The sequence below is a fragment of the Silurus aristotelis genome (assembly GCF_946808225.1).
Source record: "Silurus aristotelis genome assembly, chromosome: 7".
NCBI classification, from domain to species: Eukaryota; Metazoa; Chordata; class Actinopteri; order Siluriformes; family Siluridae; genus Silurus; species Silurus aristotelis.
This window is the reverse complement of record NC_139580.1, coordinates 7,100,326-7,127,705: the sequence shown is the minus strand read 5'-3', so window position 1 is coordinate 7,127,705 and position 27,380 is coordinate 7,100,326. Positions and strand designations below refer to the sequence as shown.

The 27,380-nt window shown below is 40.8% G+C and overlaps 1 long non-coding RNA gene and 1 gene segment (V, D, J or C); both read right to left on the bottom strand.

Annotated features, from left to right (window-relative positions):
- Positions 1–6,304: 6,304 nt before the first annotated feature.
- The window catches only part of LOC310729190, a 159,883-nt gene continuing 138,807 nt past the window's right edge, over positions 6,305–27,380 (bottom strand). Inside the window, exons 2-3 of the long non-coding RNA XR_014534486.1 lie at positions 23,974–24,033; positions 6,305–6,346 (exon numbers count right to left, since the gene is read on the bottom strand). This is a non-coding gene — a long non-coding RNA (uncharacterized lncRNA). The remainder of the gene's footprint in view (positions 6,347–23,973; positions 24,034–27,380) is intronic.
- LOC310729159 (Ig kappa chain C region, B allele-like) lies at positions 19,491–20,750 on the bottom strand. The segment is given in 2 exons: positions 20,558–20,750; positions 19,491–19,901 (listed from the first exon to the last, which is right to left on the bottom strand).

The following is a 27,380-nucleotide window of genomic DNA, read 5'->3' as shown; positions in this document are numbered from 1 at the left end:
TGGGAGGGTTATGGCATGAGGAACGGTTGTGGGTGGCCAGACAGGACATACTGGACCTGGCGCTACTGGAGCAGTCGGGGCCGGCCCAGGAGTCAGGTCAGGGCGTCGGGAGCTGTGGAACCCCCTGTGGAAGGGGGGTTCTGTCAGGGATCCACCAGCCACAACTTCACTAGACCCACCTATCATTCCTAGCAGCTCTCCATCACACTAACTACCCACACTAACTACACTAACTAGAGCACCATTTCCACCAGATGTTCAACTTCCTTCAGGCAAACTCACTGAAGCACAACAGAGAGCACTGAATGTACAGCTAAACACACTCTCTCATCACACTGATAATGACTACTAACTGTAATAAAACACACCCAATATCCAATATACAGCTTTATTTCAGCAGAGCAAAACTACAGGAAGAACAACAGGACAGTGAAGAGAGTAAAGACAGAAATAACAGCATTGTGTAGAATTGAAACTCTATTGTAGATGGATGTGTGAGCAGCTCAGTGTTTAATTCTATCTTGGAGCTGTTAGTCTTCATACTGGCTCTTTCTGAACGTGACTGGATGATTGACACTGTCATGGGAGATGATACAGACAAACTGCTCCCCCTTTTTTTGAGAGTATTTTGCTGAGTGTCTGGGTGCTGCTGCATGTGTATCCGTCACTCACACACACACACACACACACACACACACACACACACACACACACACACACACACACACACACACACACCCCTGATATTGAGCACAGTGTACTGTACACACTGAAGAAGACAGGACAAGAAATAAATGATAGATTAGTGATGGGATTTGTCTCTACAGTCAGTAACAATAATAAAACCCCTAAATTGTGCCTCAGAGCCGTCCACTGTCCAGCTCACCATCGCCCCCTGTGGACAGTAGGCAGACAGCATGCAGAGCAGTGCGGCTGATCCCTCAGAGAGCTGCAGTGACGATTGATAAGGCAGAGACACAGAGGGCTTCACAGTGGGACACTCTGGAGACCATAAAACATATAATTTAGTAATAGAATAATTATAGTATAGTTATGTGATACTTAACTCTATCACACTGAACATGGTGATATTTTGTAATTCAGTGTAACGACTGTAAAGGAGATGCAGGTCCAACAACAAAACACAGTTCTGATAATTTCATCCAACCAAACTACAGCTGAACAAAACAACCTTAATCTTAACAAGATCAGAACAAACACACTGTGTTTAAATAACTATCACACCAGAGTACAGTCATCTTTGTTCAATTTTGTAGATCTTAAAAGTTATTTTTAGCTTAGCATTAATGTAAAAACAATGCACCATCATCATCTGTCATTTCTCTACATGCACTTAGAACCTCTTGATATTTTCCAAGAAATCTCCCATTGTGACTGAGTGTGAGAATGACAGTAAGATTGGGGGAATGTGGTAAAGAGGTTTCGATACTTAGAGGACACTTTGCATTGGCAGCACATGCTTCAGTGCTCTGGGACAAATAGTGACTGGTTACACTGGTATCAGCAGAAACAAGGAGAAGCTCCTAAATTCCTTATTGTACATGCAACCCGGCTAAAATCTGGTTTTCCAACTCGTTTCAGTGGCAGTGGATCTGGAACTGATTTCACTCTGACCATCAGTGGAGTCCAGACTGAAGATGCAGGAGATTATTACTGTCAGAGTTACCATTATATCAGTAACACCGACCTGTTCACACAGTGATATAGAGTCGTACAAAAACCTCCATCAGTCAGATAGTAGAGAAACTGCACTGCTGCAGCTGGGAGCGACTGCAGGTGCTGAGTTGGAGGATGTGATATGACACAATGACACTCTGTGGAGGAGAAGAACCAAATCACACTAACTCACACCTCACATTAGAAATCTCTCAATAACCATCACACCACACTTTACACACTCCATCACACCACACTACACACACTCCATCACAGCACACTAAACACACTCCATCACACCACACTACACACACTCCATCACACCACACTGTACACACTCCATCACACCACACTGTACACATTTTATCATACAACACTGTACACACTCCTTTACACCACACTACACACACTCCATCACACCACACTGTATACATTTCATCACACAACACTGTACACACTCCATCACACCACACTACACACACTCCATCACACCACACTGTATACAGTTCATCACACAACACTGTACACACTCCATCACACCACACTACACACACTCCATCACACCACACTGCACACACTCCCTTCAGACAAACAACTAATTTTCCTGCTTCCGCTCGTTACGCTTTGCCATTTTCTCTTTTACTATTATCGTCATTGTTATATCATGATGAGAATCTGGAGAAATCTCTGTAAACAAGGGACAAAATCAATTCTGGTTTTCATGTCCTGGAATTGTGTTAAAAACAGACTCAAGTCTGTAAAGGAAATCACTGCTTAGACAACCTGCAAGAAATTGATTATGAACATATTTGCTGCATTAACCACAAATACAGGTTAAAGCAATATCATGCAAAAAAGTAGGCACATGTGAACATGATCCATAAACACGTTCAACTCTTTTAAATTGGACTGAGCCAAATTTTACTGTTCTGTGATCAGAAAAATCCAAATTTTCAAGTTGTGGAAACCATGGATGTCATGTCTTCCAAAATAAAGAGTAAAGCGATCATCCAGCTTGCTATCAGAGCTCAGTTCAAAATCCTGATGGTGTGGGGGTGCAATGCTGAAAGATATATTCTGGTTTTAGAGCAACATTTGCTTTCAACCAGATGACACTTTGAATATTTCAGCAAAACACCAATAAACAACATATTGCATCATATAATATAAAACTATGGCTTTATAGTAGAAGAGTCCCGTGTTAAAATGGCCTGCCTGCAGTCCAGAGCACTCACCAATAGAAAACATCTGGAGCATCACAAAACGAAAAATATGACAAAGAAGTTGAGCAGTTGGAATCCTGTATCAGAAACAAATGGGAAAACAGTCTTCTCCAAAAACATTATTAACTAGTCTTCTCATTTTCCAGACATATATGGACTGTTTGTAAAATAAAAAGAGATGCTGTACACAGTGGTAAACAGTGCCAAAGTTTTAAAAAACGTGTTGCAGCAATCAAATTCGAAATTACCTCATATTTCCTTAAAATTATGCATTTCCTAATGTAAACATTTGATATGTTTTCAATTTTCTAAAAAAGTGAAAGATCCAAACGGGGAAAAAAACTATATATATTTAATTCTGATCAAGGTTCATATTTTGCTTAAAAAAACTTATTATAATTTATGGATTATTGTTTAAAAACAGGGTTTCATGCAAATTCTGAGCAAAAAGAGAAAAATGATGTGTAAGATCCACATCAAACCAACAACTAGCATCAGATGTTCTCACTGAAACACACACACACACACACACACACACACACACACACACACACACACACACACACACACACACACACACACACACACACACACACACACATTTGCATGCAACACTCTGATTCCCAGAACAGTTTAACTCTTTCAGCAGATGTTTGTGGTTCTTCATCCAAACTCACTCAAGCACAACCCTCAGCTCTTCACTCGACCTGCTTGTAAAGAGACACAGAGGACTTCACCATCAGTTCAGTTGGAGACCACAGAGAAACAAAAACACACACACAATTATAGTCATGTTAATGTGAACTCTATCACACTGAACATGGTGATATTTTGTAATTCAGTGTAATGGCTGTAGAGCAGATGCAGAAGTTTATAACATTTTACAACAGGACACAATTCTGATAATGACATCCAACTAACCTGCCGCTGAACAAAAAGAACCTCCATCTTCTGAACAAGTTCAGAACATCACACTGTGCTTCAGGAACTATCACACCAGATAAACTCATCTTTGTTCAATGTGGTAGATCAGGGGTGCACACACTTTTTCAGCATGCGAGTTACTTATAAAATGACCAAGTCAAAATGTTCTAACTACTATAAAAATGCATAAATAAATATATTTTTTTTTATGTCATGTGATCTACCCACAGTACATTTACGATCGACTGGTAGATCACGATCGGTGTATTGAAGACCCATGCCATAGATGAACTTAATAATGATTTATGACTTAGAGTTAATTTGAAATCAACACTAAACCATAATTTTTTTCTGTTTCACTGTTGTACTTATGTCAATTGTGTTTGAGTAAAACAGAATAAATAATTAACTTGAATAAAAGTTAGCATTTCACATTAATCTGAAAAAAAGATGAAATGACTCATAGAATTTTACAAAATGACACAAAAGCAGACATTCTAGAAGCAGCTCTCTCCTCTTCACAGCACATTTCTTTATTTTATAGAAAAGATCTATTTATTAAAATGTCACAATATTATATAGTAGTGAAGCTGTACCTATTTTCAATGTGTAAAAAAACAAATTAATCCATGAGATTTAAAAATCTCAATCTTTAAAAGTGGGCACTTACTTTACATAATGAGTTTTGTTTCTCCACCTAAAGTCCCCACAGTGATACATTCCTATGAAACCTTCATAAAAAAACCCTCTGTTGCACTACAATGAACATGAACACACAAACAGACACACACACCTAAATCTGGAGCACAGTGTAGTGTATGCACTGAAAAAACTGGAGGAGAAATAACACCAAATGATGGATTAGTGATGAGATTTGTCTTCACACTCAGTAACACAATATACATAATACAGTAAAAAATAATGTTATAATTCTGGTCTCCTTAAAATCTTCTCTGTAGTCAGTTTGAATCCTGATGGAAATAAAGTAAATATCTGAACTTCTGTCATTTCTTTTCATGCACTTGTAACCACTTGATATTTTCCAAAAAATCTCCCATTGTGACCCCAGTGTGAGACTGACAGTAAGATTGGGGGAATGTGGTAAAGACGTTTCCATATTTAGAGGACACTTTGCATTGGCAGCAATCTCTCTTCATCATTTACACGTCTTATTACAAAACAAATACACAACACCAACTTCTGTTCACATCAGCTGATCTCTACACACACTTTCTGCCTGCTTTTATTCCTTTTTACTGATTTTTCTTCAGAAACACTGAAATGATTCAGTAAAGACTGAAGATGCAACAAGTGTGCAACACACACAAATATATTACACAAACTAAAAGCTGAAATGACACAAAATGTAGATTGGCAGATGTACAGGTTTTACCCATAATGCCTCAGTGTAACCAGTTGATATTTTACAAGAAATCTCCTATTTGAGTGTGAGAATGACAGTAAAATTGGGGGAGACTGTTGACATTAACTACAGTCCAATCCATCCTCAAAGCGCCAGTTTCTACTCCGGAATTTCATAGAACCACCCAAGGCATTGATAAGATATCGTCCCAAGCTGCAAGGGTGGCCTCCAGTCGAAGAGGACACTATCCAGAGGCAGGCCTGGATGAAGTGGGTAGATTCACAGAGGGGAGAGGGGCAGGAACAGTGGTTACTGGAGCCTCAGGAGCATGTTTAACTCGACCGAGAGAGAGAGAGAGAGAGAGAGAGAGAGAGGAGGCTTTCAACCAGATGACACTTTGAATATTTCAGCAAAACACCAATAAACAACATATTGCATCATATAATATAACACTAAATTTGCAAAAGATAAAGGTGTGTATTCAGCTCTATCTATAAAGGCTAATGAAAGGCTAAAGGCTTCTTTCACCTTAGAAATATTACTAAGCTAAGAAACATGTTATTTATATCTGATGCAGATGTGGCGCCGGGGCGTCCAATTTGTTCCCGAAAATCGAAAAATTTAGGACATAAAACTGACAATAAAATGTAAGAACTAGATTTAAGAATGTTACTAGTAGATCCTGACTACGCCACCCCGGGGGCTCAGTTACCGGGGATAACCCTTTATAAAGAAAGGCACCCAGAACTCGCAAACATCCCGTACCATCTAGAGACCAACCAGCGCCATTTGGATCCCACTTCATGTGTGGAGTTTTGACAGTGGACCTCCTGGAGTGTTTAAAGGCTCTGGCATGGAGAAGCTGGTGTTGGATCTGTGATGATCGCAAATGATGAGCTATTTTATGAGTTGCTCAGTGACTATTAGTTTTATAACCATAATGACTGTATAAGACAGTAGAAAGAACATTACTTATAATCTTACATTCCAGTGCTCATGTTAGTTCTCACTCTCCAGTGTTCTGTATTGCTTAAAGACTTTGATCACACTCTTGATGACCCCCAAATGAGGATCGGTTCCCTTTTAAATCTGGTTTCTCTCAAGGTTTTGTCCTCATAACATCTAAGGGAGTTTTTCCTTGCCACAGTCAACGAGGCTGCTCATCATGGATAAATACACACCATTCACCTTAACTGTTGATTTCTGTAAAGCTGCTTTGAGACAATGTCTGTTGTTAAAAGCGCGATAGAAATAAACTTGACTTGACTTGACAATGCATTTAATGAAAAGAGGCTAATAACTCTATATCACTTAGGTTATGATGTTGCCTATTTTTTTTAGCTTGAATAACTATAATTTAAAGTATGTAGTTTATCATAATGTGTGTAGCAACAAAACAATTACAACCTAACTAGTCCAGTTGAATTGTAGTTAAAATACTACTTATTGATGTGATTACCTTTAATTTAGGTGATGTCATAAAGGTTTTCTGTGATTGTATTGAATAGGTCCTGAATTGATTTCAGTAATGGAATCTCCAGTGAAGTTTAAGGCTACCCAGAGATCCCTCATGTCGGTGGTACCTTCTGGTTCTCCCTTTTAGCTATGCTGCCATAGCGAGTCTTGCCGGAGTCCAAACTGCACAGGCACAGTGACATTAACTTTCATACAACAATAAAGACACATAATAATCCCTGTCTTTCTCTTTCTGTCACCCCTCTTCTCTCTCTCTCTCTCTCTCTCTCTCTCTCTCTCTCTGTCTCTCTCTCTCTCTATCTCTCGGTCGAGTTAAATATGCTCCTGAGGTTCCAGTGACCACTGTTCCTGCCCCTCTCCCCTCTGTGAATCTACCCACTTCATCCAGGCCTGCCTCTGGATAGTGTCCTCTTCGACTGGAGGCCACCCTTGCAGCTTGGGACGATATCTTATCAACGCCTTGGGTGGTTCTATGAAATTCCGGAGTAGAAACTGGCGCTTTGAGGATGGATTGGACTGTAGCTAATGTCAACAGACTGCTACATTGACTCAGGACTACTTTTCGCTTCTGATCACCATGACTGTACCCCGCAACATCGTATATTTGCTATAAATGGACATTCGGTGCAACCCAGATGAGGATGGGTTCACTCTTGAGTCTGGTTCCTGGCAAGTTTTTCCTTGCCAAAGACCCAACCAGCATGCTTATCAGGAAAAAACTTACTTATAAAGAACATATTCACGTTTAATCACCACATTATCTGTGTAAAGCTGCTTTGAGACAATGTTCATTGTTAAAAGCGCTATACAAATTAAAATGAATTGAATTTAATTGAATGGCAGTGGAGTTTTTCACCAGGCTGTTCAACAATATTTTGGAAGGTGAGAGGTTGCCTGAGGAATGGAGAAGGATTGTGCTGGTACCGATCTTTATGAATAAGGGAGATGTGCAGACCTGCAGTAACTACAGGGGAATAAAGTTGATCAATCTCTTATCGTGACTGAATGTGAGAATGGCAGTAAGATTGGGGGAATGTGGTAAAGATGTTTCCATACTTAGAGGACACTTTGCATCGGCAGCACATGCTTCAGTGCTCTGGGAGTGTTTATAGCGCTGTGACTTTCACACTTCATGACTGAGAGCTGCTGCTACAGAAACTTCACCCACAGCTACCATGACTTTGATCTCCGTCTTCATCTGGACACTGATCCTCTGGACTCAAGGTCAGACACTGCTTCATATTTTATCACTACAATGATGTGTTCATACAAATACACGTATTGTTTCTGTTCTAATATTTCAGTTTGATGCTTCATTATTGTGTATTTTTACAGAATGCAGAGGTCAAGCAACAGTAACTCAGACTCCTGCAGTGAAATCTGTTCTTCCAGAAGAAACAGTCACCATCAACTGTAAAACCAGTCGGGCAGTGACTAACAACAACTACTTATACTGGTATCAGCAAAAACCTGGAGAAGCTCCTAAACTCCTGATTAAAAATGCAAATCAGCTACAGTCGGGGTTTCCAGATCGTTTTACTGGCAGTGGATCTGGATCTGATTTCACTCTGACCATCAGTGGAGTCCAGACTGAAGATGCAGGAGATTATTACTGTCAAAGTCGCCATGAAATCACTGGCTACTGGTTCACACAGTGATATAGAGTCGTACAAAAACCTCCCTCAGTCAGATAGTAGAGAAACTGCACTGCTGCAGCTGGGAGCGACTGCAGGTGCTGAGTTGGAGGATGTGATACGACACAATGACACTCTGTGGAGGAGAAGAACCACATCACACTAACACACACCTCACATTAGAAATCTCTCAATAACCATCACACACCATCACACCACACTGCACACACTCATCACACCACATTACACACACACCCTCACACCACACTGAACACACTCCATCACACCACACTACACACACTCCCTCACACCACACTGTACACACTAACTGTATATGTTATGCATCATCTATAATGTAAAGCAATCATGTTTACTGATTTAAAGGCTTTATTAATAATTTAGTGCAGGACATTGCAATGATAAACACAGGTTTGGGCAAAGAGACATCAAAATGTATTTCTAAAATAAAATACCAAATACTTTAACTTCAAGTGTATCACAATAAACTACAAAATACAGAAGCCACAGCATTTAGCAAAATAAACTAAATAAAAAAAAAAAACATTCTTTTGCAAGTTAGCATGAAAAAAACCTTCAAACAATTAGCTGTTTTGATTTAATCCTTCACCATTACACCGACTCAGTTTATTGAGTAAACAATGTTTCATGGCAACAGCTGTTCTCAGGCCGATTCATGCAGTAAATCTGACACATGCAACCAGTTAACAGATAAAATATACATGTCCCTGTGATCTCCCAGATGAAGGTTAGTTTTAAAGTACCCAAAAGTTTAATGTTGAACAGTTTGCGATTGACTCATAATTGTATCCTAGTTTAGTTACTTGGTGTTTGGTAACGAAGAGCTACTTTACATCATCAACATTGACTCAATGACAAATAAGTCATTTATAAGAAAACAACTGATTTCAGCTGTATTCATAGCAACTAATTTCTAAATAATAAATTATTTGATTGTTAAACATTAATATATTATGTGTTAGTTGTCATTCATGCAATGGTATGCAAAATCATGATCCTACTAAACAGCTGCTCAATTTGGGTACGATATTCTACAATCAAACATTTATTTATTGATCATCGGACGCCAATTTTAAAGCTGGCAGCCTGAAAGTTTCTTACCTTCACCACCTTCTTTAATATGTATACATTTTCTGTTCTGATCTGATCAAGTCTGGAAAAAAACCTGATTAGGGAGTTCATCAACCCTCTCAAATACATATTACAAAATCCTATTTTATATTTCAAATACATGTATCATAAATACTGCTCATCCCTGCATATACACACATAACATATTTAGGTGATAATTAAGTAATATGTGTAACTGGTTCCTTTCACTCAGTAGCACAGAGCAGTGAAATGAGAGGGAGATTTACATGAAGATGGCTGAATGATCCTCTTTCTCCCAAAATAGAGCACCACTTTCACCAGATGTTCAACTTCCTTCAGCCAAACTCACTGAAGCACAACACACAGCACTGAATGTACAGCTAAACACACTCTCTCATCACACTGATAATGACTACTAACTCTAATAAAACACACCCAATGTCCAAAATGAAGCTTTATTTCAGCAGAGCAAAACTACAGGAAGAGCAACAGGACAGTGAAGAGAGTAAAGACAGGAATATCAGCATTGTGTAGAATTGAAACTCTATTGTAGATGAATGTGTGAGCAGCTCAGTGTTTAATTCTATCTTGGAGCTGTTAGTCTTCACACTGGCTCTTTCTGAACGTGACCGGATGATTGACACTGTCATGGGAGACAGTACAGACAAACTCCTCCCCCTTTTCCCAGAGCGCTTTGCTGAGGGTCAGGGTGCTGCTGCGTGTGTAACCGTCCTTCTTCTGTTCTTCAGGGCTGGTTAGAACCCCTTCATTCACCACTGAGCCGTCCACTGTCCAGCTCACTAGCACCCCCTGTGGAGAGTAGGCAGACAGCAGGCAGAGCAGCGAGGCCGGTCCCTCAGAGAGCTGCAGAGACGATGGATGGAGCAGAGACACGGAGGGCTTCACAGTGGGACCCTCTGGAAAACAAAAAAAACCCCCACACATTTACACAAAGTTACACAACATTTCCTCATTACTGCTTCTTCCCATAATTGCAGTCACGTAGATTTAATCAGCAGGAGAACATTTACGAGCTACTCGTTATATTGTGGAGCGACTCTGACTTTAATCAGCTTTATTCTGTTTTAGTCACTTCTTACTGATCTGTCATAGAAAGTGCTCTTTGTGTGATGGTATGACATAAATCTAATAACAGAAATGTTCACTGTTTAACACAAACACAGCAGCATTCGTCTGTACACCACACTGTACACACTCCGTCACACCACAATGTACACACTCCATCACACCACACTGTACACACTCCATCACACCACACTGTACACACTCCATCACACCACACTGTACACAGTACATCACACCACACTACACACACTTCATCACAACATACTTCACACACTGCAACACACCACACTACACAGTCCATCACACCACACTACACACACTTCATCACACCACACAACACACATCAATATCACCACACTACACACTCCATCACACCGCACTACACACATTCCATCGCACCACACTGCACACACTCCATCACACTTCACTGCACACACTCCATCACACCTCACTACACACATCACACACACTCCACCACACCACACTGTACACACTCCATCACACCACACTGCACACACTTCTTCACACCACACTGTACACACTCCATCACACCACACTGTACACATAACATCACACCACACTGCACACACCCCATCATACCACACTGCACACACTCAATCACACCACAATGCACACACTACATCACACCACACTAAACACACTCTATCACACCACACTTTACACATTCCATCACACCACACTAAACAGCTGCATCACACCACACTGTACACACTCCATCACGTCACACTGCACACACTCCATTACACCACACTGTACACACTCCATCACACCACACTGCACACACTCCATCATACCACACTGCACACACTACATCACACCACACTGCACACACTCCATCATACCACACTGCACACACTACACCACACCACACTGAACACACTCCATCACACCACACCGTACACATACTCCATCACACCACTCTGCCCACACTCCATTACACCACACTACACACTCCATCACACCACACACATTCCATCACACCACACAGTCTCCATCATGCCACACTACACACTCCATCACACCACACACATTCCATCACACCACACAGTCTCCATCATGCCACACTACACACTCCATCACACCACACTACACACTCCATCACTCCAACTGTACACATACATCACACCACACTACACACACTTCATCACACCACACTCAACACACTCCATTACACCACACTACACACACTTCTTCACACCACACTCCACACTCCAACACACCACACTGCACACACTCACACACACCACACTATACACACACTCCATCACACCACATTGTACACACACTCTATCACACCATACTTTACACACTCCTTTACACCATACTGTACATACTCCATCACACCACACTACACACTCTCACACCACACTGTACACACTCCTTCACACCACACTTTACACACTCCATCACACCACACTACACACTCCTTCACACCACACTGTACACACTCTATCACACCACACTACACACTCCATCACACCACACTACACACTCCATCACACCACACTGCACACACTCCATTCCATCACACTGTACACACTTTATCCCACCACACTACACACTAATTGTGTATGTTATGCATCATCTATAATATAAAGCTATATTGTTTATTGATTCAAAGGGTCCATTAATAATTTAGAGCAGGACATTGCAATGATAAACAAAGGTTTGGGCAAAGAGACATTAAAATCTATTTAAAAATCAAATACCAAATACCGTAACTTTAAGTGTATTACAATAAACTACAAAATACAGCAGCCACAGCATTTATCAAAATAAATTACTGTATTTTGGCATTTTAGAAGAAAAAAAAAGTTTGCAAGGGAGCATGATATTTCTTCACAAACCTTCAATCAATTAGACGTTGTGATTTGTTACTTCACCGTTACACCGACGCCACTGACTAAGTAAACAATGTTGGCAACAGCTGTTCTCAGGCTGATTCATCCAGTAAATCTGACACATGCAACCAGTTAACTGATAAAATATTCACAATCATATCCCTGTGATCTCCCAGATAAAGGTTAGTTTTAAAGTACATTTCATGCAATGGTATGCAAAATCATGATCCTACTAAACAGCTGCTCAATTAGGTTACAATATTCTTCAATAAAATATTAATTTATCAATTATTGGACACCTATTTCACCACCTTCTTTCATATGTATAGATTTTCTGTTCTGATCTCAACAAGTCTGGGCAAAATACTGAGTAGGCACCAATCAGAGGCCGCATTTTTATGATGTCATCATGTAGTCTTCTTACAAAGTATTTTACAGTATTTTAAAACTACAAAAATTACAAAACACTAAAGCATTGTAATACAAAATATAAAGCAATTTTCATCAACCCTCTCAAATACATACTACAAAATCCTATTTTATATTCGAAATACATGTATCATAAATACTGCTCATCCCTGCATATACACACATAACACATATTTAGGTGATAATTATGTAATATGTGTAACTGTCTTCTTTCATTTAGCAGCACAGAGCAGTGAAATGAGAGGGAGATTTACATGAAGACAGCTGAATGATCCTCTTTCTCCCAAAATAGAGCACCACTTTCACCAGATTTTCAACTTCCTTCAGCCATTGACACTGTCATGGGAGACAGTACAGACAAACTCCTCCCCCTTTTCCCAGAGTGCTTTGCTGAAGATCAGAGTGCTGCTGCGTGTGTAACCGTCCTTCTTCTGTTTTTCAGGGCTGGTTAGAACCCCTTCATTCACCACTGAGCCATCCACTGTCCAACTCACAATCGCCCCCTGTGGAGAGTAGGCAGACAGCAGGCAGAGCAGTGAGGGAGATCCCTCAGAGAGCTGCAGAGACGATGGATGGAGACACAGAGGGCTTCACAGTGGGACCCTCTGTAGAACAAAATACACAAAAAACACTTTTATACACACAACATTACTTCTTCTTCACATCACTGCTCAGTAGAACTAATCAGCAGGAGAACATTTACGAGCTACTCGTTATATTGTGGAGCGACTCGGACTTCAATCAGCTTTATTCTGTTTTAGTCACTTCTTACTGATGTGTCATAGAAAGTGCTTCCTGTGTGATAGTAAGAAATGGATCTGATAACAGAAATGTTCACTGTTTAACACAAACACACAGAAGCATTTGTCTGTATTTTCCATCAGCACAGAGACTTCAGAACAATATATTACACAATACTGCAGATATGAACCAGTGAGCAGGTTTCCACTCACCAACACAAACACACTGGAGATTTATTACATGTTCAATATTCATTCATTTCTTATTCATTTTACTACAAAATGTTTAGTTACTTCCAATTTATTACTGATACACACATTATAATTGATGTGAATTATTTATAAAGTGTTTAGTACAGAATTAAGTAAATAATATGTAAATAAGAATTATTTTTTAATATAAATGTTAGAGGTTTAGAAGTGAAAGACACTTACTAATGAAAACATCATACAAAAACCTCTGTTACACTACAGTGAACACACACACACACACACACACACACACACACACACACACACACACACACTCACACAGGCACACACACACACACACACACACACACACACACACACACACACACACACACACACACACACACACACACACACACACACACACACAAATGATGGATTAGTGATGGGTTTTGTCTCTATAGTCAGTAACACAATATACATGATATAAAAGGCCGTAAAGAACAACGTTATAATGCTGGTCTCCTCGAAATCTCCTCTGTAGTCATTTTAAATCCTGATGGAATTAAAATGAGAGCCTGAACTTCTGCTATTTCTCTTCATGCATTTGTAACCTCTTAATATTTTTCAAGAAATCTCCCATTGTAACTGAGTGTGAGAATGACAGTAAGATTGGGGGAATGTGGTAAAGTTGTTTCCATACTTAGAGGACACTTTGCATTGGCAGCACATGCTTCAGTGCTCTGGGAGTGTTTATAGCGCTGTGACTTTCACACTTCATGACTGAGAGCTGCTGCTACAGAAACTTCACCCACAGCTACCATGACTTTGATCCCCGTCTTCATCTGGACACTGATCCTCTGGACTCAAGGTCAGACACTGCTTCATATTTAATCTCTACAGTGATGTGTTCATACAAATACACGTATTGTTTCTGTTCTAATATTTCAGTTTCATGCTGCATTATTGTGTATTTTTACAGAATGCAGAGGTCAAGCAACAGTAACTCAGACCCCTGCAGTGAAATCTGTTCTTCCAGGAGAAACAGTCACCATCAACTGTAAAACCAGTCAAGCAGTGACCAAGGATTCAGATGGTGACTGGTTGTTTTGGTATCAGCAGAAAGCTGGAGAAGCTCCTAAACTGATGATTAAATATGTGAATCAGATACAGTCTGGTTTTCCAGCTCGTTTCAGTGGCAGTGGATCTGGATCTGATTTCACTCTGACCATCAGTGGAGTCCAGACTGAAGATGCAGGAGATTATTACTGTCAGAGTCACCATTCCATCACTGGCTACTGGCTCACACAGTGATATAGAGTCGTACAAAAACCTCCCTCAGTCAGATAGTAGAGAAACTGCACTGCTGCAGCTGGGAGCGACAAGTTGGAGGATGTGATACGACACAATGACACTCTGTGGAGGAGAAGAACCACATCACACTAACTCACACCTCACATTAGAAATCTCTCAATAACCATCACACCACACTGCGCACACACTCCATCACACCACACTGTACACACTCCATCACACCACACTGCACACTCTCCATCACACCACACTGTACACACTCCATCACACCACACTGTACACACTCATCACACCACACTGTACACACTCCATCACACAACACTACAAACACTTATAACACCACACTGTACACACTCCATCACACCACACTACACACACTTATCACACCACACTGTACACACTCCAGGTCACACTCTGGCCTTTGGCTCTGCTTGGTGGTTTTTGCTCAGTCACTGGTGCAACTCTCTTTCTTTATGTTTGTGAATTAAGCTGTTGTTCATTTTTTATATTTTCTGGTGCAGACTGATATCTGATGCAGTCCAGACCACTCTTTGACACTCCCTTTTCTCTTATTCTTTGCTTTCTCTCACACTTATATTATGTAAAACAAATTGCAAAGGGTTTGAGTTTCGTATTATCTACAGTACATAGTATTACTTTTATCCTTATTGTCATGTGCTGAGAATCTGGAGAAATTTTTGTGCACAAGGGACAAAATCAATACTAGTTACAAGTTGCAGGTTAAAGATATATCATTAAAAAAACAAGGCATATAAATATAAACATGATCCAGAAATATCACCCTTCTCTTAGGGCCAACGCTTATGGACTAATGAAATTTGTTTAATTGTAACACTGTTGTGTGGTTAGATGAATCAAAATATGAAAGTTGTGAAAACCATGGACATTGTGTCCTCCAGACTGAAGAGGAGAGGAATCATCCAGCTTGCTATCAGAGCTCAGTTCAAAAGCCTAATGGTGTGGGTGTGCATTAGTGAATGTGAAATGGGCAGCTTGCACATCTGGGAAGGGCTAGGTTTAGGATTAGGGTTAGCACCTTTCATGCTGAAAGATATATATACAGGATTTAGAGCAAAATTAGCTTTTAACCAGATGACACCTTCCAGGCTAAAAAACTGGTTAAAGACAAACCAAAGGTGCACTCATTTTTAACTAGTAGGTAAGAGTTGTATATGATATATGTGTGTATGTAAACTTTATGGGTAAATCTCATGGGTAAATTTTATTGTGTATGACTAGGGACGGGAATTGTCTATATCATGTTATTTGTTTAAATTGAAGTAGTTTAGTATGTAAATTGTACTGTGTTTAGAGCCCAACCAGGGACAGGAGTTGAAAATTAGCATTTGCTATAAACTTTTTATGTAGCATTTCAGTGACAAGTTTGCTTTGACACTATGTATGTTGCATCGTCCCTGTCAAATAAATAAAATGAAATGAAATAAATATGTTTTGCAAAACACAAGGATGGAACGCAATGAAGTACAAATACAGTCGAACCCACTAATCTCGACCTCGGTTAACTTGCCAACCCTATTAAGTCGCATTTTTAAAGTGGAACCGCCAAATTCTATCTTTGTCTAAGCATTTTCTCATCGGTTATGTCGATTCTTCTATGTCGCAAACCCTAATATCTCGAGCACAAAAGAGGGAAAAATTTGCCATTTAACGTCTCAAACTCGTTATCTCGATCCCCATGACCAATTGCCGGCTTTTGAAAATGTTAGTTATCGATGGCACTTCACCATCTCACTACCGTATTTTCGCGTATATAATATGCGTCCTTCCCGTGGGCTCACCACCTGCAGGAGGGACCGTAACGGACGGTGCTGTGAGGATTGGGCAGCAGTCGAAGGCGGGGGTCTGCTTAGACTGCTGCCCCCGCGACCCGAATTACGGATAAGCGGGAGAAAATGAATGAATGAGTAATACGCGTCTTATACAATTTTTGTACGGACCCCTCACCCAGGCTGCGTCTTATATTAGAGATCAGCCTGGAATGATGTGAAGAAGGAAACAATCTTAAACTGCTGGATGCACTGCGTCATTCAGGATATTTACGATGATGAGTTTCAGGCACAGTGCTGTGCAGCCGCAGAAGAACTCGAGGAAGTGGCGGAAAAATCAAGCCTTACAGATGCTATGTTGGAAGAGGAGGCACAGGAGTGTAGGATACTTTTCAGAGCTGTGTCAGAGTGAAATGACTCGCGAAATACATTTTGACGCGATTTTGTGAGCGATCTTTGTGTTTGCAATGTTGGAGAATATAATAAAGGTTTGTATCGAGAATCGACGGTGGATTGTATTGTATATTGGTAAATCTCTACTGTTAGTTGGTGCACATATGCCTTTTGTTGTTAGCAAACATGTATGTACATTTTTATAGCATGCCTTCTTCAAACAAATCGCGGCAACGCTGTTGTGTAAAAAAAAATAAAATCCAAAAACACGTGCATGTACATTCTCATTTATTAACGCACATCATGTACATAAAGAAATTTCAAGCACGTTAATATATTAGTTCTCGTTCATCTCGATCATTGGTTATCTCGATGCTTTTTGGCAAACCCCTAGGCGGGCAAGATAACCGGGTTCAACTGTACATTTCATTGCCAACTGTTCTATCATTGTGTGGATGGAAGATAAAATGTGTATGGGGTGATACTGAAAAAAGAGTACAGTAAGAGCATAGTGGAGTAAAGAGAGTTTCTGATAGAGTGATGAACATGAAGTTGGAAGTTAAAGGGGTGATGATAAAATGTCATCAGTGCTTATGCTCCACAAGTGGATAATGAGATGGAGGAGAAAGAAAAATTCTGGAGTGAATTAGAAGTGGTAGAAGGTGTACCTATGAAAGAAAGATTAGTGATTGTGGCAGACTTTAATAGGGATTTTGGTGAAGGGAACAGAGGAGGTGATGGGTATTTAAGACCTTAAGGAGAGGACTGTGGAAGGGCAGATGGTGGTAGGTTTTGCTAAAAGTATGGAAATTAGAGTGGCAAATATGTATTTTAAAAAGAGAAAGGAACACAGGATGACATAAGAGTGGAGGAAGGTGCACACAGGTGGACTATGTTCTGTGTCGGAGATGCAACCTGAATTGTAGACTGTAATGTGTTGGCAGAGGACAGTGTAGCTAGACAGCATCTGACGGTGGTCTGTAGGATGGTTTTAGAGGTGAAGAGAAAGAGGAGGAGAGTGAGGACTGTGAGAAAAATGATGGTGGAAACTGAAGGAGGAAGACAGTAGTGTGAGATTCAGGGAAGAAGTCAGACAGAGGCTCAGTGGTGTTAAAGAGGTGCTGGATGATTGGGCAACTGCTGCAGAAGTGATAAGGGAGACAGCTAGAAAGGTAAAATAATTTATGTGAAATCTGGAAACAAAAAGAAAAACAAAGAGATGTGGTGGTGGAAGTGAGGAAGGAAGTGCAGGAAAGCATAAGGAGAAAGATGTTGGTGAAACAGAATTGGATCGACAGTGGGATAAGAAAAGTAGGCAGGAGTACAATCAGACGAAGCAGCAGGTGAAGAGGGATGTAGCAAAAGCCAAGGAAAAGGTATATTAGGAGCTGTATGAGAGGTTGGATACTAAGGAAGGAAAAACGGATTTGTACCGATTGGCCAGGCAGAGGGACCGAGCTGGGAAGGATGTACTGCAAGTTAGAGTAATAAAGGATGGAGATGGAAATGTGTTGACTAGTGAAGAGAGTGTTTTGAGAAGATAGAGGGAATATTTTGAGCAGCCAATGAATAAGAAAAATTAGAGCGCATGAAGGGTGGATGATCTGGAGATGGTGAAGCAGGAAGTGGATAGGATTAGTAAGGAGGAAGTGAGAGCAGCATTTAAAAGGATGAAGAGTGGAAATTCGGTTGTACCTGATAACATGCGTAGAAGCTTGGAGAGGTTTAGGAGAGATGGCAGTGGAGTTTTTAACAAGATTATTCAAAAAGTTCTTAGTTTAAATGATAAACTCCTAGAAACATATTCTTTCATTTAAATTTGTATTGTTTTGTTTAGTTTGTTTTCTGGTATCTACTATAGATGTGTAAATTCTTGTTTCATCTTATTAATTTATTCTATGTATATTATATGTATTTTTAATAGTAATTATGTCATTATGCAAATTTAATGCAGAAAGAGCAATAAGATGTGAAAGTGATCCACCTCAAGCCAACACACACACACACACACACACACACACACACACACACACACACACACACACACACACACACACACACACACAGACATTTGCATGCAACACTCTGATTCCCAGAACAGTTTAACGCTTTTAGCAGATGTTTGTGGTTCATCCAAACTCACTCAAGCACAACACACAGCTCTGCACTCGACCTGCTGTAAAGGTGCAGTTCCAAATCACTACCAAAGACACTTCACTACTGAAAAAGGAGACATGATTTCCAGATTGAAGCTTTATTTCAGCACAGCTACACCACTGACACCACCTCAGACTGCTAAGCATGTGTTAAAGTGTACACTTGAATTCTAGTGGTCTTCACAGCGACTCTTTCGGAACGAGGTGATCTGAGTGGTGTCATGGTGGGAGATGGTGCAGCCGAACACCTCGGCCTCTTCCCAGCGTTCTTTGCTGAGGGTCAGAGTGCTGCTGCGACTGTAGACACCGTTCTTCTGATCTTCTGTGCTGGTCAGAACACCTTCGTTCACCTCGACACCGTCCACGGTCCAGCTCGGCAGCGCCCCCTGTGGAGAATAGTCAGAGAGCAGGCAGAGCAGAGAGGCCAAACCCTCAGAGAGCTGCAGAGAGGAGGGAGGGAGCAGAGACACGGAGGGCTTCACCATCGGTCCAGCTGGAGACAAAACACACACAAAAGCACACACATAATTATAGTCATGATAATGTGAACTCTATCACACTGAACATGGTGATATTTGGCAATTCAGTGTAACGCCTGTAAAGCAGATGCAGTAGTTTATATGCACATCCACAACAGGACACAATTCTAATAACATCATCCAACCAAACTGCAACTCAACAAAACAACCTAAATCTTCTGAACAACTTCATATCAACACATTGTGCATAAAAATAACCATCACACCACAGTAAAGTCATCTTTGTGCAATTTTGTAGATGAACTTATTAATGATTTATGACTTAGCATTAATGTGAAATCAACACTAGACCACCATTGTTCCTGTTTCACTGTTACAACATTCCCACTGTGATGAATTTGAATAACACAAAGAAATAACGAAATTAAATAAAAGTTAACATTTACCATGAATCTGAAAAAGACGTGACTCCTACGGAATTTTACAAAATGACACAAAAGCAGATAATTTCTAGAATCAGGTCTCTCCTCTTCACATCACATTTCTCTATTTTATAAAAAATATCTATTTATTTGAGAGTCACATTTTTATTTTGTAGTAAATCTATATCTACAGTATTTATATTGTGTAATAAAACTAATAAAACATTTCAGTAAAAGTGAGCACTTACTTTTCATAATGAGTTTAGTTCCCCCACCAAAAGTGTACCACAGTGATACATTCTAATGAAACCGTCGTACAAAAACCTCTGTTACACTACAGTAAACCTAAACACACACACACACACACACACACACACACACACACACACACACACACACACACACACACACACACACACACACACACACACACACACACACCTCAATCTGGAGCACAGTGTAGTATACTGGAGGTAAAATAAAATCAAATGTTGGATTATTGAGGAGATAATTCATAAACATTGTGAAGAATAATGTTATAATGCTGGTCTCCTTAAAAATTTCCTCTGTAGTCAGTCTGAATCCTGATTAATTATTGACCTACAGTAAAAGCTTGATCTGCTGTAGTTTCTCAACATGGACTTGTAAACTCTTCATATTTTCCAAGAAATCTCCCATTGTGACTGAATGTGAGAATGACAGGGTAAATGTGGTAAAAACGTTTCCATACTTAGAGGACACTTTGCATTGGCAGCACATGCTTCAGTGCTCTGGGAGTGTTTATAGCGCTGTGACTTTCACACTTCATGACTGAGAGCTGCTGCTACAGAAACTTCACCCACAGCTACCATGACTTTGATCCCCGTCTTCATCTGGACACTGATCCTCTGGACTCAAGGTCAGACACTGCTTCATATTTTATCTCTACAATGATGTGTTCATACAAATACACGTATTGTTTCTGTTCTAATATTTCACTTTCATGCTGCATTATTGTGTATTTTTACAGAATGCAGATCCCAAGCAACAGTAACTCAGACTCCTGCAGTGAAATCTGTTCTTCCTGGAGAAACAGTCACCATCAATTGTAAAACCAGTCAGGCAGTCTCTTCTCACAGCACATATGGTAATCGCTTATTCTGGTATCAGCAGAAACATGGAGAAGCTCCTAAACTGCTCATTAAATACGTAAAGGAGCTATTGTCAGGTGTTCCAGCTCGTTTTAGTGGCAGTGGATCTGGAACTGATTTCACTCTGACCATCAGTGGAGTCCAGACTGAAGATGCAGGAGATTATTACTGTCAGAGTCACCATTCAATCACTGGCTACTGGTTCACACAGTGATATAGAGTCGTACAAAAACCTCCCTCAGTCAGATAGTAGAGAAACTGCACTGCTGCAGCTGGGAGCGACTGCAGGTGCTGAGATGGAGGATGTGATAGAAGAAGCAGAAGTAGAGCAGAAGAACCACATCACACTAACTCACACCTCACATTAGAAATCTCTCAATTACCATCACACCACTCTGTACACACTCCATCACACCACACTGCACACACACACACACACACACACACACTCCATCTAACCACACTGTACACACTACATCACACCACACTATACACACACTCCATCACACCACTCTGCACACACTCCATTACACCAAACTACACACACTCCCACACACCAGACTATTAACACACACTCCATCACACCACACTACACACTCCATCACACCACACTGCACACACTCTACACACACTTTATCACACAACACTCCACACACTCAATTAAACCATACCACACACATTCCTTCACACCACAGTACACACTCCAACACACCACACTGTATACACACACACACACACACACACACACACACACACACACACACACACACACACACACACACACACACACACACACACACACTATAAACACGCAGACTATAAACACACACTCCATCACACCACACTACACACTCCATCACACCACACTGCACACACTCTACACACACTTTATCACACAACACTTCACACACTCAATTAAACCATACTGCACACATTCCTTCACACCACACTGCACACTCCATCACACCACACACACACTCCATCACACAACATTATACACACTCCATCACACCACACTGTACACACATCACACCACGCTACACACACTCCCACACACCAGACTATAAACACACACTCCATCACACCACATTACACACTCCATCACACCACAATGTACACACATCACACCACACTACACACACTGTACACACACTTCATCACACCACACTCCACACACTCCAATAAACAACAATACACACACTCCTTCACACCACACTACACACTCCAACACACCACACTGTACACACACTCCATCACATTACACAACACACACTCCCACACACCACACTGTACCCACTCTCCATCACACCACACTCCACACGCTCCTTCACACCACACTATACACACTCCTTCACACCACACTACACACTTCAACACACCACACTGCACACACTCCCACACATCACACTGTACCCACACTCCATCACACCACAGTGCACACACTCTACACACACTTTATCACACAACACTCCACACACTCAATTAAACCACACTACACACATTCCTTCACACCACACTACACACTCCAACACACCACACTGTATACACACACACACACACACACACACACACACACACACACACACACACACACACACACACACTCCATCACACCACACTGCACACTCCATCACACCACACACACACACACTCCATCACACAACATTGTACACACTCCATCACACCACACTGTACACACATCACACCACACTACACACACTCCCACACACCAGACCATAAACACACACCCCATCACACGACACTACACACTCCATCACACCACACTACACACACTGTACACACACTTCATCACACCACACTCCACACACTCCATTAAACAACAATACACACACTCCTTCACACCACACTACACACTCCAACACACCACACTGTACACACACTCCATCACACTACACAACACACACTCCCACACACCACACTGTACCCACACTCCATCACACCACACTCCACACGCTCCTTCACACCACACTATACACACTCCTTCACACCACACTACACACTCCAACACACCACACACACTCCATCACACAACACACACTCCATTACACCACACTACACACTCCATCACACCACACATACTCCATCACACCACACACACACACTCCATCACACCACACTGCACACACTCCATTACACCACACTACACTCTTCATCACACCACACGACACATTACATCACACAACACTACACACTCTATCACACCACACTACACACACTTTACACACTTTATCACACCACACTCCACACACTCCATTACACCACACTACACACACTCCATCACACCACACTGCACACACTTTACACACACTTTATCACACAACACTCCACACACTCAATTAAACCACACTACACACACACACACACACACACACACACACACACACACACACACACACACACACACACACACACACACACACACACTCCATCACACCACACACACACTCCATCACACCGCACTTCACACACTCCATCTCACTACACTGTACACACTCCTTCACACCACACTGTACACACTACATCACACCACACTACACACACTCCATCACACCACACTACACACACTGAACACACTACACTGTACACACTCCATTACACCACAATACACATTCCGTCACACCACACTACACACTCCATCACACCACACTGTACACACTCCATCACACCACACTGTACACACTTCATCACACAACACACACTCCACACACTCCATTACACCACACTACACACTCCATCACACCACACATACTCCATCACACCACACACACACACTCCATCAAACCACACTGCACACACTCCATTACACCACACTACACACACTCCATCACACCACACTGCACACACTTTACACACACTTTATCACACAACACTCCACACACTCAATTAAACCACACTACACACACACACACACACACACACACACACACACACACACACACACTCCATCACACCACACACACACTCCATCACACCACACTTCACACACTCCATCTCACTACACTGTACACACTCCTTCACACCACACTGTACACACTACATCACACCACACTACACACACTCCATCACACCACACTACACACACTGAACACACTACACTGTACACACTCTATTACACCACAATACACAATCCGTCACACCACACTACACACTTCATCACACCACAGTACACACTCCATCACACCACACTGTACACACTCCATCACACCACACACACTCCATCACACAACACACACTCCACACACTCCATTACACCACACTACACACTCCATCACACCACACATACTCCATTACACCACACACACACACACACACACACACACACACACACACACACACACACACACACACACACTCCATCAAACCACACTGCACACACTCCATTACACCACACTACACTCTACATCACACCACACCACACATACCCACTCCATCACACCACACTACACACTCCATCACACCACACTGTACACACTCCATCACACCACACACACTCCATCACACAACACACACTCCATTACACCACACTACACACTCCATCACACCACACATACTCCATCACACCACACACACACTCCATCACACCACACTGCACACACTCCATTACACCACACTACACTCTTCATCACACCACATGACACATTACATCACACCACACTACACACACTTTACACACTTTATCACACCACACTCCATTACACCACACTACACACACTCCTTCACACCACACTACACACTCCATCACACAACACTACACACAGTCCATCCTACCACACTGCACACACTCCATCACACCACACTGTACACACTCCAACACACCACACTACACACTACATCACACCACAATGTACACACTCAAACACACCACACTGTACACACACTCCATCACACCACACTACACTCCTTCACACAACACTGTACACACTCCAGGTCACACTCTGGCCTTTGGTTTTGCTTGTTGGTTATTACTCAGTCACTGGTGCAACTCTCTTTCTCTTTATGTTTGTGAATTAAGCTGTTGTTCATTTTTTATATTTACTGGTGCAGACTGATATTTGATGCAGTCCAGAGCACTCCCTTTTCTTTTATTCCTTTGCTTTCTCTCACACTCATAGTAATACTAAACCTTCAGAAATTGCTAAGTACTTAAATATATTATTTTACTGTTTGAGATATACATTTAATTGCCTTGAAATGTGTATGTTTCTTAACTGGTGTATGACGTGTCTTCTCAAATCTCTAATACTCAAATCTCTGCTAAACCAGTAGTGTATTTTGCCTCCATTTCCATTAGAAGAGACCTCAATCAATGCTAAACACCAAGCCACTAACCCATTACTTGTCCATTCTTTGATTCCATTAGATTATTGCTTGAGATTAGGCTGAAAGCAGATCCTGTCTCTTAAGTGAAGCTGTCAGAAAAGCTTTCTTGGTAAACTTTTGATGGTTGCTTTGTTTGAAACCACATATTCCACTTTGTTCAAACGTACATCCCGTATCCACCATGACAGGCACGACTAATGGATGCGAATCTTAACGCATCGCAGAAACATTGCTGTGTGTGTGTGTGTGTGTGTGTGTGTGTGTGTGTGTGTGTGTGTGTGTGTGTGTGTGTGTGTGTGTATGTGTGTGTGTGAATATTTAAAATCAAATCATTTTCTGACTAACCGTTAACACTATATAATTAACAGATAATTGTACTTTCCACTGTAGATAATTTGGAACTGATGAGTCATTTATCTTTACTGATCAGAAAGTTTTGAGAATGTTTTGATGTCATTAATATGAAAGTAAATGGATTAGGGTATGTTCAACTTGGTAACAATAGGTATCTACATAGTTTACCAAAAACAATCAAAACTAATTCATCAAAAAATATTAAATATGCCTGAAACTTTAAACATATTTATCCATCTAATGTTTCCAAGCCAGCTCAGCTAGTGCTTTAGAAGAGAAACAACCAACAGCATTTTTTTAAAAGACTTTTCATGGAGCACCAGTCAAAAAAGCTTCCCAGTCAAAAACATTTTTGGAACCCTTTTAATCCCATCATCAGGATTTGTCCTCTTAATCTCCCATTAATAGCACAACCACTACACAATTCTAAATGTAATAATAAATAGAAACTGATTAACACTTTTTGTTTGCTTTACTCTCCAGCCTCAGTAAGAACAAATATGTTTAAACAGTTTGCAAATTATAAGATCTTCACTGATGCTGCTGCCTGGAAATATCTAGAAACGTTTTTACAGCATATAGTCATTTAACAAGGAAAAAAGAAATTTGTAAACAATTAGGCAGAATTTTATTTAATTACTTTTCTATTTTTACTGTTTACCCTATTTTTACTCCACTGTCTCATCAGCAGGACAACAGAATACTCCTCCTTCCTGTTCTCTAGTTTGTTAGTGCCATTTTACTCTGTGAAGACAGTTTGTCCTTTTTTTTCACCAGAGCTGTGGAGTTACTATATTCAGTGTTTTTAGAGTAAGAAAATTAATTTAGTTTATGGCACAAATATGTGTCCAAATAAAGTGCTTAGTTCTGCTCTCCCAGTGCTCAGGTAGGGGCCATCAGCAAAGCTCTCAGAGGTGATGAATGTCTCTGGGGTCTGGAGAAGCTAAAGAATACTGAAACAAAGCACTGGTTGTTTGTCTAAATGCACAAAAGGGAAAAAAGCACCAAGAGGGAGCTGTTTTATGTTATACTTTTTTTTGTGTTTGTGTTGTTATTTTTTCTCTCCTGTTTATGATTTAATGCTTTGTTTAGATCAGTTTTGTGCTGTATCATGGGTGGAGTCAAAATATGAAGCTACAGAAAATGTACTGTGTAATGTTGCATCTAAAATAACGTCAACAGAAATGACAAAAGGATCATAGCAACTCAGAATTTGCATCATTTAACACATTTATGTAACTCATTA